The sequence below is a fragment of the Lissotriton helveticus genome, chromosome 7, assembly GCF_964261635.1.
Source record: "Lissotriton helveticus chromosome 7, aLisHel1.1, whole genome shotgun sequence".
NCBI classification, from domain to species: Eukaryota; Metazoa; Chordata; class Amphibia; order Caudata; family Salamandridae; genus Lissotriton; species Lissotriton helveticus.
This window is the reverse complement of record NC_136068.1, coordinates 747,033,730-747,052,717: the sequence shown is the minus strand read 5'-3', so window position 1 is coordinate 747,052,717 and position 18,988 is coordinate 747,033,730. Positions and strand designations below refer to the sequence as shown.

General features: G+C 45.5%; 1 protein-coding gene across 3 annotated transcripts in view; it reads right to left on the bottom strand.

Annotated features, from left to right (window-relative positions):
• The window catches only part of LOC144767011 (uncharacterized), a 587,268-nt gene that overhangs the window by 162,936 nt on the left and 405,344 nt on the right, over window positions 1-18,988 (bottom strand). For 2 of the 3 annotated variants that reach the window (XR_013598020.1, XR_013598021.1), the window contains one exon: window positions 7,055-7,186. The exons of the other annotated variant lie outside the window; for it this stretch is intronic. The gene's annotated coding sequence lies outside the window, so the exon portion shown is untranslated. The remainder of the gene's footprint in view (window positions 1-7,054; window positions 7,187-18,988) is intronic. 3 annotated transcript variants of the gene reach the window in all.

The window sequence follows — 18,988 nt, the reverse complement described above, 5'->3', positions numbered from 1 at the left end:
GATGTAATTGGAATGTCTTCAATTCTAATGTTTTGCATATGTATTTGATCAAGTTATTGAATCCTTTTACGAAGTGCAATAAACAAATATGCTCTGAGTGACATTCGTGGATTATATGCAAGTGAAGTTACCTTTGAAATAATCTTTATTTTCTGAGATATTTATTACTCTGTAAATATTAGACTCCGACCACTTCTACATGTACCACGTTGTAAATCCCTGCGCCATAAGGAGGCGTTCCTGCACAGGGGGCCGTTCCTGCGCAGGAACGCATCCTAAAAGTGGCTGAGTGAAATCTACAAGATTTTACTCAGTCACTTTTAGGCCCATGCTGCGTCAAAACCCTGCGCCTGCTTGAAGCAGGCGTAAGGCTTGAGGAAGCATTGAAAGAATAGGCCCCCAGAGCATTGCTGGAGCTGCGTCTCGCTTGATACGCAACTCCACCAATGCACCGCTTTTACGGCACAGATGCGTGACACATCTGTGCCGTTTTGGGCCCATGGTGCACCGCATTGTAAATACAGCGCATCATGGGTGGTGGAGCTGCTGCGCACATTTACTGACGCATCCCTGCTAATTTGCAGGGATGAGCCAGTAATTGTAAATCTGGCCCATGAAGTGCAGTAATATGTATCCTGCAACCCAAAAAAAAGTGTTACAAAAAGAAATAATACATGCATTTATTACAACGCACTGCACCTTTCAATAGTTAATTTGTGTTAGATGCCATGGGGCATATTGACATTAACTTGCGCATCCCTGCATTCCAGCAGGGATGCACCAGTTATTCTGCACCACACTTCCACCACCATGAATGCGCGGCATTTACAATGTGGCACACCATGAGGGAAAAACTGGACAGATGTCTGACGTATCTGTGCCGTGAAGGTGGCACATTGCTGGAATTTCATTGCAAGCGCAACACAGCACAAGAAATGCTCTGGAGGGGGACACTATTTTTACAATGCTGCGTCAATCCTTACACCTGCTTCAAGCAGGCACAGGATCTGACACAACATGGGCTGTAAAGTGAGTACATGAAATCCTGTGGAATTCACTCAGCCACTTTTAGGAGGCATCCCTGCGCAAGAACCCACCCCCCGCGCAGGAACACCTCCTTGTGGCACAGGGCTTTTCAACATGACGCATCTCCCACATGCGTCACGGTGTAAATACCCAACAGCATGGCGCATCTTTTGCACCGATGCTGCGTCACAAAAGAGACACAAAGGCGGCGTAAAAGAGGCGCAAGGGCTTGTAAATCAGCCCCTATGTGAGCATATGTGGTCAGTGTGACTCATTGATGTACGAAATTGAATGTGGGATATTTGCATGCATTTCTGTGTAGACTCCCTTGGGTGTTTAAGTTTATTTATTTATTTTATTTATTTATTGGTTTATATAGCGCTTGAATCCACTCCAGCTGGAAGGTTAACGGGCGTGGTATGAAGCTGACGTTTAGATTTCATTTTTAAACAAGATGGTTTTTAAAGATTTCCGGAATGTAAGATGTTCTTTACATCGTCTTAAATACAGAGGGAGTTTATTCCACAACTTGGGACCAGTGATGGACAAAGCTCTACCTCCGTGTCTGGCTTTTTTGACGCGAGGAACCACGAGGAGAAGATCATTACTTGATCTAAGGGATCGTGCTGGAACGTAAGGGACAAATTTCCGCTCAAGATAAACCGGCCCCTGTCCATTCAAGCACTTGTGGATCAAGCAGCATATTTTGAATTTGGCTCTTTGTCGAATTGGGAGCCAATGAAGTTGTTCAAGGAGGGGCTTAGAGGCAGTTCTCGAGGGGGCATTCAGAACAAGGCGGGCTGCTGTGTTCTGTATGACTTGTAACTTAGCCAAAACTCCTTCGTTTGCAGAGAGCAGCAAGCCATTACAGTAATCGATCCGACTAAGGATCAGTGCTTGAACTAGTGTTTTTCTAACAGAGTCGGGTAGAAGTGGGAAGACTTTGCGGAGCAGACCGATGGTATAGAAACATATCCCTGAGATGTAGCTTGTATGTTGTTTTAATGACAGGTCGTGATCAAACCGAATTCCCAGATTCTTCACGACCTGTTTAGGTTCAGGGACTGCTCCTAATTCTGATGGCCACCATTCCGGAGTCCATAGTATTTTAGCCTCCCCAAACAACATGACCTCTGTTTTGCTGACATTACATTGGAGATAGTTGGTAGACATCCATTTTGCCACTTCCTTCATACCTGAAGAAAAAGAGTTCCTGATCCTCAGCGGAAAGAGTTTTAAAAGGAAAGAGGAGCTGGGTATCATCTGCGTATGATACGGGGATGAAGCCGTACCTACGCAGTACTCCTGCCAGGGGTGCCATATAGATATTAAAAAGAGTGGGGCTCAAACATGAGCCCTGTGGCACCCCCTTAGAAACCTCTATTTCCGCTGAGCGATATGCACCCATGGTGACTCTCTGGGTGCGATCAGATAGGAAACTCTTCAGCCAGTCAAGGGCTTTGTTCTTAATGCCATCCTGACAACCGTTGAGTCAGGATGGTATGAGACACGGTGTCGAACGCTGCCGACAGATCTAATAGAACCAAGATGACTGAGAAGCCCTTGTCCTGGTACATGTGGAGGTCATCAGTAACGGACAAGAGGGTGGATTCTGTACTGTATTTGGGGCGGAATCCTGACTGGGAGTCATCCAGAGCATTGGCAAGTTCAATATGTCCGGATAGGTGGCGATTCACATACTTTTCTATAAGTTTTCCTAAGAATGGTAATAGGGAAATAGGTCTTAAATTAGTTAGGTCAGACCAAGGTATGGCGGTGTTTTTTCTTATAGGTCTGACAAGAGCTCGCTTCCATTCCTTAGGGACGATGCCTGAGTTAAGTGAGAGGTTCACCAAATCAGTAATCGTTGGGCATAGTTGTTCATCCAATGCAGGCATTAACCTGGCAGGGATAGTGTCCTCTGAACTCCCACTTTTAATCTGTTTTATCAAAATAGATGTTTCTTGTAATGAGATGGGGGGAAGGATGTCTAAAGAATGTATATCCGATATAGCTTCTGTAAGATTCGGGGGGGTTCTACATCTAAAGGTGTAGCCTGGTTCGTGCACACTATTTTGTCATAGATTGTATTGATTTTATTAGTGAAAAAATAAGAAATTTCGTCACACAACTGTTGGGAGGATGTATCAGGGGCTTCGCAGGCAGTGGGTTTAGCAAATGTTTGTAAGATTTGAAAAAGAACCCTGGGGGAGTTCCCTGCCTCTTGTATTTGTGATGTAATGTAAGCTTTTCGAGCAGTACGAATCGCTTTACGGTAAAAGGATAATGCTTCCTAGTATTTATTCTTATCCTCTAAAAGATGGGAAATTCTCCATCTTTTTTCTAATTTCCTAGCCCCTAATTTAAGTGTTCTTAGATGGTCAGAGAACCAAATGTCTTGCTTTTTGGCTGGCCTAGATTTAAAATGTTTTAGTGGGGCAATTTTATCTATAGCTTTCTTGGTTTCTCCTTCAAATTTTTTAAGAGCAGTTTCAATGTTATCCGAAGGTAGGAGAATAGGAGGATTAAAATTTTCTCTAAAGGTCAGGTTGGTAACTTTATGCCACTGTCTACGGATGCAAGGTCGTAAGCTGGGGCATGAAGGAGTGGGTACTTGGAAGGGGGTAGTGAATTCCAAAATAAAATGGTCAGTCCAGCTCACCTGAGTTGCAGGCGGGCAGGAGACAAGCGGGACATTAGAAAATATCAGGTCTAAGGTATGACCTGCCTGATGTGTGGGTCCGCAGTTCCTTAATGTTAAGCCTAAGGATGATAGGTCTGTTAGTAGAGATTGTGCCTCATTACAGTCTGATCTCTCACTATGTACATTAAAATCTCCAACTAATATGAACTCACTATCATTATTAATATGTGGGGCTAGCAATTCGACCAAAACATTGGTGAAATTACTGTAGGGACCAGGTGGCCGATAAACTAGAGCGCCTTTATAGTTTTCTTTAGGGGATGTATGTATTTTGAAAACTAGGATTTCAATGTCATGAGAGCTGAGTTCCTCTAAGACCGAGACCACCAGCTCTTCCTTGTATACAATGGCAATCCCACCGCCAGTTTTCAAAGGACGGTCTAATCTGACTATTTTATAGTTACAGGGAGTAGCTAAAGTTATGGCTGGGGTACAGTGTGGCTTAAGCCACGTTTCCGTAAGATAACATACATCAGGTTGTTTGGAGGAGATTAGTTCCCAAACCTCCGCGGTATGTTTCGAAAGGGACCTTATATTACATAAAATGTTTTTCCTCCCCATTGAAAGGTCATCTGCGACTAGCGATATGGTGGAAGTTAATGGATTAGGACATCTTCTGCGGTATGTCTTTCTCATTTACGTAGAGAACTGAGTGTGACAGAGGCGGCAAGAAAAAGGGCCTTCAACCTCTGGCCGCCTACCGCAGCTTATGCCTAACGCATAGTGAATATTTAGGCTCCGCAGTACCTTAGAGGAGTATGTTAATCTTTCCGGGGGGGATACATGAGGTAAATTTGTGTAATTCTCCATGGCCCCTGGCCCGTTCTGGCGCAGACGGGGTACTCTTTGGCTCCCCTTAGGCGATCTTGCAGGTGATCCACTGCGCGCTCAAAATGGAAGAGGAGCTTTATGGCTCTCGCCCTTGTGTTAACTAGAGCGCCAACCGCTCGCACACCGGAAGTGAGTCTGGCTCTCGCCTGTCCGCCCTCCGCCCAACGGTGCTAGTCACCGAGTCGGAACGAGGCGTGCAGGCAGATGATCGAGCTCAGGCACCTTGGGAAGTATCAGTACCAATCAGGTATTTAAAATTGCTATTAAACAAAATAGTTTCGTTATGCTTTTTAAAATCTATCAATTTAAAAGTATGTCACAATAATGCTGGCAATAAATGTAAACATGCAGTTATGCTGCTATGTGTGTATGCAGCTTTGTACTGTATGTTATGTGGTTTTAGGATATATGTGGGTCTGCATTTTCACATTGCCACATCACATGTTTGCATGTCAACATGATGTAAGAAGTCAGAGTGCGAACTATTATTGCATAGTATACTTGTATGTACAATTATTTGTGCTTACCTACAAGGAGCCCATTGCCATATTGTCCATTTTGGAAACGGTCATTGATAATGCTGTTTCTGAATATGTACGCATCATGCACACTCCCTGGATATTTTGAAAGTACATTATTATATAGTCCCCGATGGTCCACAATGGCTTGGAAATTGATGGAGTGTGAATGCTTTCGGTTTCGATATAGGTGTTCAGTTGCTGCAGGTGGTACAAGCTGTACATGTGCTTGGAGCAATGGACTGCACACATGTGGAAAGCCAGCAATGGCATAGAAGCCCTGTTTAATGTCCATCTGCTGCTGGTGGGTGCTTGGGAAATGGATGTAGTGTGGTGTTAGTTGAATAATCGCATCCAAGACTGATGGGAGGAAGGCGGAGAAAGATGCCTGTTAGACTCCTGCCAATTGTAAGGCTGTTGTTTGGAATGATCCTGATGCCAACATGTGCAAAACCGCCAGTAGCTTTGTCATTGGTGGGATGTTGTTACCCCTTTCATTTGGTGACTGCAACTGTGGTGTGATCTGCCGCAACAGGGTCAAAATTGAGACTTTTTTGAGGCGGTACATTTTTATGATTTGTTCATTCCGTAATCCGATCAGTGTGGTCCTTGCACGGTAAATACGCTCCTTTCTCCTGCGCTGCCTATGTAGTAATGCTGGAAGATGAGGTTGTGGAACTTGTTGTGGAGGTGGTTGTGCAACTCCCAACTGCAAAATTAATAGGTCCATATTTCTTCCTACTCTTCAAAAATACTCTGCAACACTTTTTGGGTCGTTCTGAAGGACGTGCATTATTTCCTGCGTGTGGGTTTCTGAGGCGTAGGCTAGCAAGCGTTTTTTCAGATTTGCGTGACGCATTTTGTAGATGCGTCAACGTGACGGAATGACGTAAATATGGTTGCGACAGAAATGCGTGACTTTTTAAGTGGGGACGCCTACCTTGCATATATTAATTCTTACGCGACGCAGCCAAATCTTGCGCAGTTTGATTTCGTCGCATCTCAGGTAACGTGACGCATATTCATTGATGCGTCACCTTGTAAATTTTGCGCAAAAAAACCCCACTGATGCGTCATAAAAAGTGACGCATCGGTGGCGCAATGCCTTCATAAATATGGCCCCAGGTTTTGAGGAACTTTCTGATTCGTCATGGCCTCGCAATGCCAGTTCGAAAGCACCACAGAAACTAATGCAATCAATGATCTTGGATAGAATTTGTCTGTTCTTATCAACGGCTTCATTGTGTTTTTGAATGGTTTTGCGATATGCATCATTTATCTGCTGCTCAATTGGTGCGTCTTCCCCCAACATTCCCAGTCTCGTCAGGTTTTCCATATGATTTCTTGTGAATGCATGCTTCTTTATTTTTTCCAATAAATGTTTTAAGTCTGGTGGTGACTTTTCTTGGACACGTCAAGGAATCGCAAACAGCAAGCAGGGGAAGCAGAACAGAGAATTTCTTATAGGGCACCCTGTAAGCCAATCAGCTTTTGTGTACCAGGCATTTGAGAATGTACGTTTTGACATTTTTCCTCTGTCCTGGGAAGTTTTCTGGAGGTTTATTTCAGGCTGATGAGGTCCTAATTGGTTTAAATTTAGTTTTTGTTCAAGTGGCCGTGCCTGGAATGACCTTGCAATCAGCTCTTGTACTGTATTCATGATGGTGTTCCTGGCCGTACCAATATATATATATTAAAGAAACCTGTCAATAATCAAAGTACAACGTATAAGGTGCAGTGCAATAATATCAAATTTCAGTATAAATACATATAACTTGTGCAGTATCGTAATACATCTCCAACAGCTCCCTTTTCCACAAAATGACTGCTAAAAATACAGCCTTACTGCCTCCTGCCTCTCTTTGCCATAGTGGTTGCTGGAGGCACTGAAACAGACACTGCTTGAGGGCCTTGAGAGTGACCACACACATAGCCCTAACTCCCATGTAAAAAAATATAGCATCAGTTTCCTTACCTTTAACACTGGTGTTTGCTGGGTCGTAGCCGGGGTGAAAGAGCAGCAAAGGAGGTTGGGGTCCTCTTGTTGTTTGGCGAAAAATTGCCCCAAAATGCGGTAATGTTTCAGGTTGTCAGGCTTTACCAGGTGCTGAAAATGAAAAGATAACAATTTATTTTTGAAACTAGGGTAATCAAACAAAGACTGTGGGGAAAAAAACATAACGCTCCAAATTTTTCCTTGCAGTTTGCATGCAGCTCTTAGATGACAGTTAATAGCTCACTGTTGTATGTTAGGATTTTAACTTACAAACTGCAAGTAACAAAAGGATCTCTCTGACAAAAGCAGTGACTCACTGACCTATTTACATCATATGCATTTTGTGATCTGCATCAGGTACATGTTCTTTGCAGCAGGCACATTAACCTTCTGCGCTGCCGCCTGCTGCTATTTCACTACTGGGACCAGAAACATAGGCTAGCTCTGCCAGACTGCCAATGCACCTACATATATAGGCCAACAACTGATGTTTCTATTTTTTGCTTTATATAGCGAACTAGACCAGAGACATCGGGTATCAGAGCGCTTTACATGAGCACCTGTTTCGTTACATTACCATTAATGCCTAAATAAACCTTAGAATAAAGCTTAAAATCCATGCCGAAGTAATTTGCCCCAACATTGTCAGGAACGTGAAAACCACCATTTCCACAGACCAACCGGCAGAAATGTTGTTTTTGCACTGGTCGGTCAATATTGATGCAAAGTCAGAACAGGAAGGTATGAAAAATGATGGCATCTTTGGACTTATAACAAAAACCCTGAAGGACCTGCCTTTTCAATGTTTTCCACCTTATAAGAAACAGCTGTGATTAAATTGTTCCACAAATTCTGCTGCATGAATGTGACCGACGTGTTTGTTTTTAAAATAAAAATTGCACGTTCTCCAGGTAATTCATTTCGAGCTAGCTAGCACGCCTGAAACCGGTGAGTCATCTAAGAGCAGTTTCTGAGAAAACGAGGTAGTTTTAGTTACATAAAGCTCACCATGAAGGGATAAGAAAAACATAAGGATTAGTTGAACGTCATTGTCATATAGGGGAAAGAAGGAGAGACCAGCCCTGGGAGAGACATAGAGGAAGTTTGTCAGAGCTACACAAAAAAACGCCCACACACAGAGACACGCACACACATACAGACTCACACACACTCCCACACATTAATCCACACACACACCCCCCCCCCCCCCCCCACAGGCACACACACACGCTCTCACACACACATCCACACACAAACACACATCCCTGGGACATAAAGTACACAGTGTTGCATAGGAAGGCCTGCAGAACTTGCCCCTCAGACGGTCTAACTCAAACATATATTCCCCCCTTTCTTCTCTTGGGATAATTCGCTTCTCATGAGCTGCTCGCCGGATTCCCAGAAATCAGATAAAACCAGGCAAGACATCCAATGGCACAGTTATCAAAATTCAAAGAAGGTTGCCACGTGCACACCAGTTCCTTTCAATTCATCGTACTTTCATCAGGCTTTATTTGATACTGTTTAGTCCTTGAAGCGTGCAGCCTCGGTAACGTGGCCTGCCCAAGTGCCTCGTGTCTGTGTAAACATGAAGAAAACTGGTGAATACATAACAAAGTAAGCTGTGCGTCCGGTTGGAGTGGAATGTTGCTCCAAAGTACTCCATAATTATATCCATGTTTGATGAAATTGAAAACATGGAATGAAATTCAATCGATTTTCACCAAAATTTTTGTTCCTGTCACATATGGGGCAGTGTATGTATAAAAACGTTTCTTCTGCTAAAGATATGCCTATCCAGGCCTTTTTCTAGAGCATGGTATATACATCCAACATTCTTGATAGTGGTTCTTATTGACCCAATGCATTTCGGGCTGTTTCTAGCCCTTCTTCGGGGGTTCACTGAAAATATTAAAACATTGACATTAGTATTATATTGTCCAGACCACTTTATAACAAACAATCAATAGTGTGCTTAGCTGCCTAACTGACGTTTTCCCTCTAAACGCGAAACTATGCGCAAAATATATTGTGCACAGTGAAACCATATCCACCTTTCCTAATTTCCTGACATTATGTTCACAGTGCCCATTATTACATAATGACTCATCCTCATAAGCCTATCCCATTCAAAAGTCGATCGTACCTTCATAAAAACGCTTCCTGATCTCCCTCCAGAACGGGTCTGCTTCTCTCGCACGCCAACGTGCAATACCGAACTATTAGCACCTTCTTCAAGTTATCAAAAGCACAGGCTGGGGGCAAGATAGAGGCAGATGTAATACTGTAATACTGTAGTGGGACCGCTATTGACGGAGGAGCAGCTATTTGTTTAAATAAAAATGTCTGAGTTATTTTGTATGTGCGGTTGATGCACTGTATAAGGGCACGAATTACTGTAAAGACCTGAATGCAGAGGGTTCCTGAACGGCTCGGCTTCAACTACAAAACGGTGCAGTCTCTGCAGAGGACAGTCACAGTACTATATCGTGCTGCAGGCAGGAGTGGTTTCCGTTCCACTTCTTCCACCGCCATGCAGCGAGGCAGGCCTGCCTGTGTGTGTGTAGGTAGCGGGCCCTTGGGGGGAGGGGGGTGAAGACGGCAGAATTATCCCTCAGGTTACACATGCCATAACGAATAGTTCTGTCTAAGCCAATTGCATCTATGGCATAGATGCAATTGGCTTAGACAGAACTATTCGTTCAGATGACCGCGATCGTTTAAATAGTGGCACAGTCATGATAACCATCCCCTGTATAATACGCAAATTATGTGATCCGTGGCATAAAGAGTGGAGGTATCTTTCAGGTTACTCAGATTTTTCTGGCTGGTAGCATATACAGCAGACCTATCCCTCAGGTTATTTGTTGTTGGTTTTTTGCCGTTTTCTGTAGTGCAAAGCAACGTTGGCCGTGGCATTACAGCACTTTAGGAGAGAATCGGCCTGTGCTTTCTTTTCTTTTGTTGTCAAGATTAAGTGAGTTGTCCAGAATCACAGAATGTTGAGCGAAGACCTGGATTTGAACCTTCCCAAGTAGGCAGCTCTAGCGGTTAAGCCACATGCATCTTCTCCTGAGAGTACACACATTTCAGAGGTTTAGAGCAGAGCCAACAGAGGAATCCCTCGGGTTATGTAAATCCTGTAGGTTCGTGACACAGAGAGATCCTGAGACTGCCTTCCTTTCATTGCACGTTGATGTAGCGTTCCTAAACACATCACCCTCTTTTACTGGAGCCAGAGCATACCGGGTGATTCGTGCTGGCACTGCAGTGGACTGGATAGGCACTGGCAGTAGTAGGACGCCGCCTACTCAAAAGACTGACTCTACATCTCTTAGGCCTGGTTACTAGTACCAGGTAGGACCACAGTGCATTTAGTAATTACTGTAAAGTACCCAATGCCGACTTTCTTCATCTCATATGCCCATGCCCCCATTTAGGCGCCCGCCTATTGGACTGATATTTTCACCAAGATTTCCCAGATGATAGGATCAACACACACTGGCACCTGACCCCCTGATGGCGTTCCTGGGTTGCGTACATCGGTACATGATGTTTCGGGGGAGGTACGCGGCTTTGTGGCAGTTACGGGTTGCGCTCCTTTTGGCCAAACGTGACGTGAGATTGCTGTACATTGGGTAGTGGATGGCGCCGCACCACGACACAGTGGCTTCAGAGCCTAACTTTTTGGGATAAAGTGAACTGTCTGTATGCACAAATGCAGCAGCCACCGTCGACGACTCGCCCTGAAGACATTTGGCAATCCCACGCTGGCCACCCAGGACTGACTATGTGGAAGGGTTCACCTTGAAGCCAGAGCTTATGTAATACGGCCGGGTGATTCGTGCTGGCACTGCAGTGGACTGGAGAGGCACTGGCAGTAGTAGGACGCCGCCTACTCAAAAGACTGCATTTAGTAATTAAGAGAAACTCAGCGTCACTGTGCTGTGGCCTTACCTGGTACGAGTAAAGTAGTAGTGTGTAGTGTACGCGCAGTCGCAGAGCACGTGACGAGTCACGATAACAGTAACAGGCACACACAGTCAGCACAGAAAGTCGTGACCGTGACTCCCGCTGCCTGAGGCGCCTCACCATCTGACTGCTGCCTGCACTGCGCACGAGGCGAGTCACTACAGGCTACAGAGGAGGAGAGAGTAGCAGGAACCGACGTCACAGCGCCATGGCCAATCACTGCATGGCTGCACATGAAGTCACACAGTGATTTCAGGTGAAGCCATGCAGTGATTGGCCATTGCAGTGCGGCTGAGGCAGTGTGCCACCACCCACGCGCATCATTCAATAATGGATTGCCTGCCCTGCTGCGCGGGTGGACCAGCTAATCCTGGCGCTGCATGCAGCGCCAGGATTGGCTAGGGGGGTCACACTGACTCCTCGCCCAGTCGCCCTTTGTAACGCCGGGGGCTGCGGCCCGGTTAAACCAGCAGCTCTGTCGCTCTCTCTAAGGGGAACTTTTATATGCGCATGCTCGGGCTAGTTTCAGCTCCAAGCTTCACTTGCGCTGTCTGCTGCTGCAGCTGAGTGTGTGGAGTGGACTAGTGTGACGTCACTCAAGCTGCACAGGCCGGCCCCCCTGCGCGCAGCGCACACAGGATAAATCGGGTGCTGCCCGGATTCCCGGCGGCGGCGGCGGGCGGCAGCACCGCTTATAAATTCATCATGATTATTATTTATTGCATTCATGCAATATGTGTCCTTGCAACCGTGACGGTGGGCCCATGTGGCTAGTGGGGCTACGCCCTTACGCCCCAATGGATGCACCGCAGCTGGCTGGATGCTAGGGTGGTCCGGGATGGGGAGGAAGGTTTGAGGCACCAATTACGCCTCAGACAGCACGATCTTAGGACCCTGGCGGAACGGAAGGCCCGTAAACATACCTTGGTGACGCAGCATCACATTTACAACATTGGGGACAAGGCGGGCAAACTCCTGGCCTGGCTGGAAAAGCGAGATAAGGACTGCTCCTGGGTACCAGAGGTGAAGGATAGGTCGGGGTGCCTCAAACCGCAAACGAGGAGTCAATGGCTGAACTAGTGGAGTATTACGAAGAACTGTACAAGTCTAAAGGATACGCTAACTGGCGGACTGTGAGGAACTCTTGCGAGATCTGCCTATATCCATGCCAGATCCGGAAGACAGGGATAAGCTAGAGGCTGAATTGATGGAGAAAGAGATTGTGGTGGTGGTGCGGGACCTTCAGTCTGGCAAGGCGCCTGGCCCAAATGGCTTGTCGGTGGATCTGTTTAAAGGGATGTTAAGTAAGGTGGCATTGCATATGTTAGCTAAGTTTAATTCGGCAAGGGAGGAGGGAAACCATTCCCTAGATCATAGGACTGCTTTGATAGTGGTCATTCACAAGAAGGGCAAGCCTCCGATGGAGTGTGAATCATACCAACCTATATCCTTACTTAATGTTGATGTTAAAGGGTTGGCAAAGATCCTGGCATCCAGATTGTGCTCGGTAGTCAAAAAAAGTGTACATCCAGACCAGTCAGGGTTTATGCCCCACAGGAGCACCCAATTAAATATGCGTCGTCTGTTTGGGGTGCTGCATGTAACAGGAACCAGGATTCAGGAGGCAGCAGTGGCAATGTCGTTGGACCCTAAAATGGCCTTTGATAGTATAGAATGGAATTATCTGTTTGCTGCACTAACGAGGTTTGAATTAGGGCCGAAATTCTGCAGCTGGGTCCAGCTTTTGTACAACCATCGAGGGTGAATGGAAAGGTTTCCCGGGTGTTTCTCTTGTGGAGGGGTACCAGGCAAGGGGTACCCGTTTTCCTCAATGTTCTTTGTCCTGGCCCTTGAGCCACTCGTAGCTTGGATATGGCAGGATCCTCTGTTGAGAGGGGTGAGGTGAGGGGAAAGCTGGGAAGAGCGTATATCACTATAAGCAGATGACATAATGCTCTATCTGACCAAGTCGGCCTCCTCCATACACAGGGTGCTGCACACATTTGTTCTCTTCTGCAGCTTCGGGCTATGGCATAATTTGTTGAAGTCTCTGGTCTTTCGGTTGGTGGGTGGGGAGGTAAGACTCCCTCGGTCCTGCCAGGTGCCATTCTGTGTGGGGTTTTTTCAGTATCTAGGGATGTATATTACTAGAGAACTCCGGGACTTTTTTTGATAAAAATCTCCAGCCACAATTGGACAGGTCCAAGGGGGATGAGGAACACTGGGGTAAACTCCTGTTGACCTTGGTGGAAAAGGCAGCCAGCGCCAGGATGCTCCTTTCGGAATGACAGCCCGCGCTTTCTAAATGCAACAATCAAATCAAATATAAAATGATGGCACTCCCGCGTTTATTCTACGTGCTCCAGAACATGCCTTACCTGGTTCCTAAGGACTTTTTTCACAGGATGAAGGGCAAAGTCTGTACTTTGTTGTGGCGGGGCAGAGCACAGTGCAGAGCTCTGGCCAAACTGCAAAAGGGGGGTCTATGAGGGTGGCTTGGGGATCCCAGACATCACTAAATACTATTGTCGGATTGGCCTGATCCTCAAATGAACTCTCTGCAGAATCGGTATGATGCACAAAGGGGTCCACTTCCTGCTAGCCCCAACTCTGAGAATATTCAAACACAGAGTGAAGGGAGAGCAGGCGAGGGAAAGGGTATTGCGAAGAGGAGCAGCAAGGAATTTGACATCTGATAGGAACAAAAAAATATATATTAACTCATTGCATAAAGACTACTCATTTAATTCTCGCTTGTACGTATGTATACCTGAAACACCCCAGACAGACCACAGCTCCTAGAATTCCACAGTATATGTCCTGCTTTCATATGGATTCTAGTGCCTGCTGATACCGGCAAGCATGAAAACAGAATGAGTCATGAAGTCCCTTTCTGCCGCTCTCAACAATCATATACACATCTAGCACATCATCATACATACGTCATATAACATAACTACATTAATAAATAATAGAGCTCCCATATAAAGTCAATGACCAATTCCTGTACTACTTAAAGAGAGGGAGATAAACAAAATCCTTTTTGCGCAACAAGTCTTCTAAAGAAATCCAACTCTTCACATTCACATTGAATGCTAATCCCATGATTTATGAACCTGCTATTTCTATCAAGAAAGGGGCAACCACTAATCCACCGCAGGGCGCCCAGAAGGGTCTTAACTCGCTATCTACCACCACATCGGAACCTACATTACATCTAGCGCCTACGCCCAAAGATGGGGATGTCCGTTCTTTGGGGGATGTTAATTCCCAGCTTTTAGCAAACATTAGGGAACTTTTACATCATGTTTTGAAACCCCTAGAACTTAGCATTATGTCAATTGAAAAACAACTTGCTACTCTTACCCAGAAGCCATCGACCCAGCTTAGTCTGGCCCAAGTAAAACAGGGGGTGGGTATAACGATCCCTTCTAGATCAGGAGCACAAGGGGTCCAGTCGGTTAGCGTAGTTAATTGTCCCCCTACATTAAAAACTCAGTCTAATTTAATCAAGCATAAAAAGCCAGAAACATCTTCTTCAAACCCCATAGGGAGCGTGCGTATGGCCGATAACACGGTCACCCTTTCCTGTCAGCCCACCCCTACCCAGTCTACCCAGCCCACTCAGTCTGCACCCAATAAGGGTCTGTCTGAAATATCAAATAAAAGGACAACCACCCCACTTCTACCCCAGCACTCTACGTCGACTCGACCTGAAGAGGGAAAAAAGGGCTTTAGGGCTAGGCGTCCCGTCCATCTATCACCAGAAGTGTCCCCCTTTACTATCATTCTTACTGGGGTCCCCGAGCTACCCACAAATAAGGAGGAGCCATCTTGGTCCCTTTGGAATAAGGTCTCACCGCTCACTATGAACAGGTCTCTTCAACCTCCCCAAAATAGTCGAATTTCGGCAGTACGTAGAGTGCCATGGATCGGGGATGAACCCAAAAATATTCAGGGAGACTGTATCATAGTGACCTGCGATGATCCAGATATGGTGGACTATATTTGTTCCTGGCCCGCTCTGGCCAAGAAGGGGGGGATTGATGCCCATCGCCTCTCCTCCTTCTATCCCTATGCAAGTAGCCAACAGAACATGGGAGCACACAATTGGGTATATCCACCTGAGCGCCAGCAATTAAAAGTTCCTAACTGGGCGCTACCATCTGTGCGCCCGCCCCCGATAGTTCCAAAATGAGCACAACCACCTGAGCGCAAACACCCGCTAGTCCCAAATTGGGTGCAACCACCAGAACTGCAGCAGCCGATAGTACCTAACTGGGTGCAACCCCCTGAGAGTCAGTACCCGAGTGTACCAATCTGGGTACAACCCCCTGAGAGTCAGCCCCCGATAGCTCCCAATTGGGTGCTACCACCTGAGCGCCAATTTTTGACAGGCCCAAACTGGGCACAACCATCCGAACGTACGTGGAACATTACAGGTTCTTGGTACCCACAGAAGAATAGAAGTAGAGAGTGGGGTCAGCGGCCATGGCGCCCTATTAGCGACCACACTATCGCAGGGGGGTGGAAGGGTATTCCCTGTTAGTAATAGGTTTGACCACCTGGAAATGGTCGATTGACCTTCGGCCACTCCACCTAGGGACGATTCTATCCAGGGGGACCAGGGGACAGATGAGACGATAGGTAGCACTATGGTTACTTTCCAAGAAGCTCATATAGCCCCAGACCTACCTTGTGATTCAAATTCCATCAGAACCATAGTAGGCCCCCATACCCTATGCAGGATCCCGGATACCGAAGTAGCCGCTCCAGTGGCCCATCAGGAGCCACTCAAAGAGCCCATAGGTGACAAGCAGTTTGCTCCTGACACCTCGCCCGCCCCACTACGAGACAGGGCTACTTTTACAGCAGTCAAACCGGCAGGGCTCAATTTTGTTACCTGGAATGTTGCAGGCATTTCAGGTAAACTGAATACCCCTTTTTGGGAGGAATTTATAGGGGCCGGTCACGACATTATTTTCCTTCAAGAAACGTGGTGCCAAGAACCAATTTATGTAGAGGGCTATTCGTCATACTGCCTTAATGCATCTAACTCCCCATCGGGTAGAGCCAAGGGTGGCCTATTGATGTTAATCTCCAACAAGATGATTGATTTCAACATCAAAAGCTATTCCTTCATTGAACCCCATAGTCAGGTGCTACGGTTGGAGGCCAACAAATATAGAGATTTAATCCTCGTTAATTTTTATAATAACACCTTTGATGCTTCTAGGGGTAACATCTTATCCCCCCTGGAAAATGAACTTAATAGTGTATTGGCATCCTCCCGGAGAATGGCAGTCATCCTGTGGGCTGGCGATTTTAACCTTCAGCCTTGTCTTTTAGCACCAGGTAACCCATGTGGTTTCAGGAGCGAGCTGGGTAATTACGGGGTGACAGATAAAGTGGATTCTTTTCACTTCCCTCACTGTACTTATGGTAATCTTTTAAACAATATGATAGCCAAATTTGATTTAGATCTGCTTAGCTGCAATAGAAACAAGTCTAACTATCCTTGCCCTACATTTACAGGCAGACACGCCAATACTAATATTGATCATATCTTGCTTTCAAACACCAGTGACTTTACCAACTTATGGGTAAACGAAGAATCACTTAGTGATCATAATAGTATCTTTTTAACCCTATTGGGCTGGGGTTCTAAGTCTTTTAATAATGAATTTTGTTCTATTGATATAGCCCCCTCGAGACCAAATGGCCCCAGAATTAAGTGGGCCGGAGTCGATCCCGTGAAAAAACTTAAGGAGGTCGTAGATAAATGTCAGAATGAGATCTCTTATTGTCTAGGTGAAGAGACCAACACGACAACTTTGGTGTCTAGTTACACCAGGATAAATACTGCCATAGAAGCCATTTTTACCAAGAAGCAACCTAAAACCAGGGTAGCTAGGCTGGGATGGTTTGACAAACCCTGTACCTCGTCCTTACGTGAACTTAAAAAGGCCTTATGCATTAAACCACGTAATCATAACTACATTAAATCTTTGCGTGTTAAATATAAAGAGGCTCTCTCTAACAGGAAAAAGGCCCTACAAGAAGAAGCCTGGGATAACCTTAATCAAGCTGCGGAAACCCAAAATAGTAAACTCTATTGGGAAACCATAAATAGCCCTTTTCTTAATACCGAGGGGATCCCAGAACTTACATCTTATGTAGCCTGTAACGCATGGATTGAACATTTCTCCAATATTTTTAACCCGGAAGGGAAGACATTAGAAATTTCTGCCCAAGAGGTTTCAGTCTGGTTGCCCCTACCATTAGGAATTACTTTGGAGGAGGTCTATGAAGGATTGTCTGATAGCAAAGGAGGTAAGGCCCCTGGCCCCGATGGGGTACCCATAGACCTTCTCAAAGCTGAAATGAATCTGTGGGCACCCATCCTAGTGAGGGTCTTTAATGCTGCAGCCGAGGGTAGCCCACCACCATCTTGGGGCCAATCAGTTATAATTCCTATATTTAAAAAAGGTAGTAAATCAGAGGCAGGTAATTATCGCCCCATGTCCTTATTGGATGCCTCTGTGAAGGTAATCAGTCGAATTATGTTACTGAGGCTGGAAACCTGGGCAAATGATAAGGATATTTTAACGAAGGTTCAATACGGTTTTAGAAAAGGCATGGGGACACTAGAACAGTGTGTAAATTTAGATATTTTAATTAATAAATACACGGAAGTCAAAGAGGGGAATTTGTTTTTATGTTTTGCGGACCTGAGTAGCGCGTTCGATCTGGTTGACCACCGCATATTATGGCAGGTCCTATTAGAGTCAGGAGCTCCGAAAGAAATTGTTCATTTCCTGGCAAGGCTATATGAGAGACTGTCATGTAAAGTGCGTTATGGTTCTCTTGGCGAATGTACCTAATTTTTTAAGGTTTCAAGAGGCATTCGCCAGGGTTGTGTTTTGGCCCCCCTTTTATTTTCCCTTTTCATTAATCAAATTGATTCCATACTGTGCCAGACCCCAGCTGATGCACCCTTGATTGGAGGTAAACCGGTGCCAATTGTATTATATGCGGATGACGCTGTGCTATTGTCCCGCACACAGATTGGCCTACAGCGCCTCATTGACAGTTTTATGAAGTTTATTGAAGGTAGGAAGCTCCTAGTAAATAAATCTAAAACCTTTGTAATGTCCTGTGGGACGAAAGCTAAGAAATCTCAATCTAGCTTTTTTATTGACAAGGTCAAGATGGTACAAGTAAAAACCTTTTGTTATTTAGGCATCACCTTTGCCAATAGTGGGTTATGGCACTCCGAGTTTGAAAACATCAGCTTAAAAACGAAGATATCAACCAATAGTATCTTTAGATTTTCATCCAAACTTGGGGTGAGGAGTATCAAAGACATGATGAATATCTATAATGTAAAATGTGTGCCTTCAGCATTGTATGGAGCGGGAGTCTGGGGACATTGTGTTGGTCCTAGCGTGCAGAGAGGCGAAAATAAGTTCCTCAGAAAACTGTTATGTGTACCACCTTCAGCATCCGTGGATTTGATTCATGAAGAAGTAGGAATTGATTTTATTTCGGATCTAGCTGCACTGCGCCCCTTGCTGCTCTGGCGCTCAATTTGGACCAAGTCTGAAACCCAATTTACCCAGGAGATTATTCTTGATTGTCTTAGGTTGGATCACTCCTCACGTATCCCATGGCTTAAGTACATATACCACTGGTTTTATCTCCTGTTTCAGTTTGACATTTTTCTTGACCCTAGTTCTGTAGTTTCGATCCCAAAAAAGACATTAAACAAATGTTTTTAAATCATAAGAAAGAAGGTCGTGCAAAGGTGTCAGGAAAGTTACAAACCGTGATGACCTACCGGGACTTTAATCTATTCACCGGTCTCCAACCCTGTCTCTCGGGTGTCACACGTAATTCCCACCGGTTTGCCCTAACACGATTACGATAGGAAATGCAACA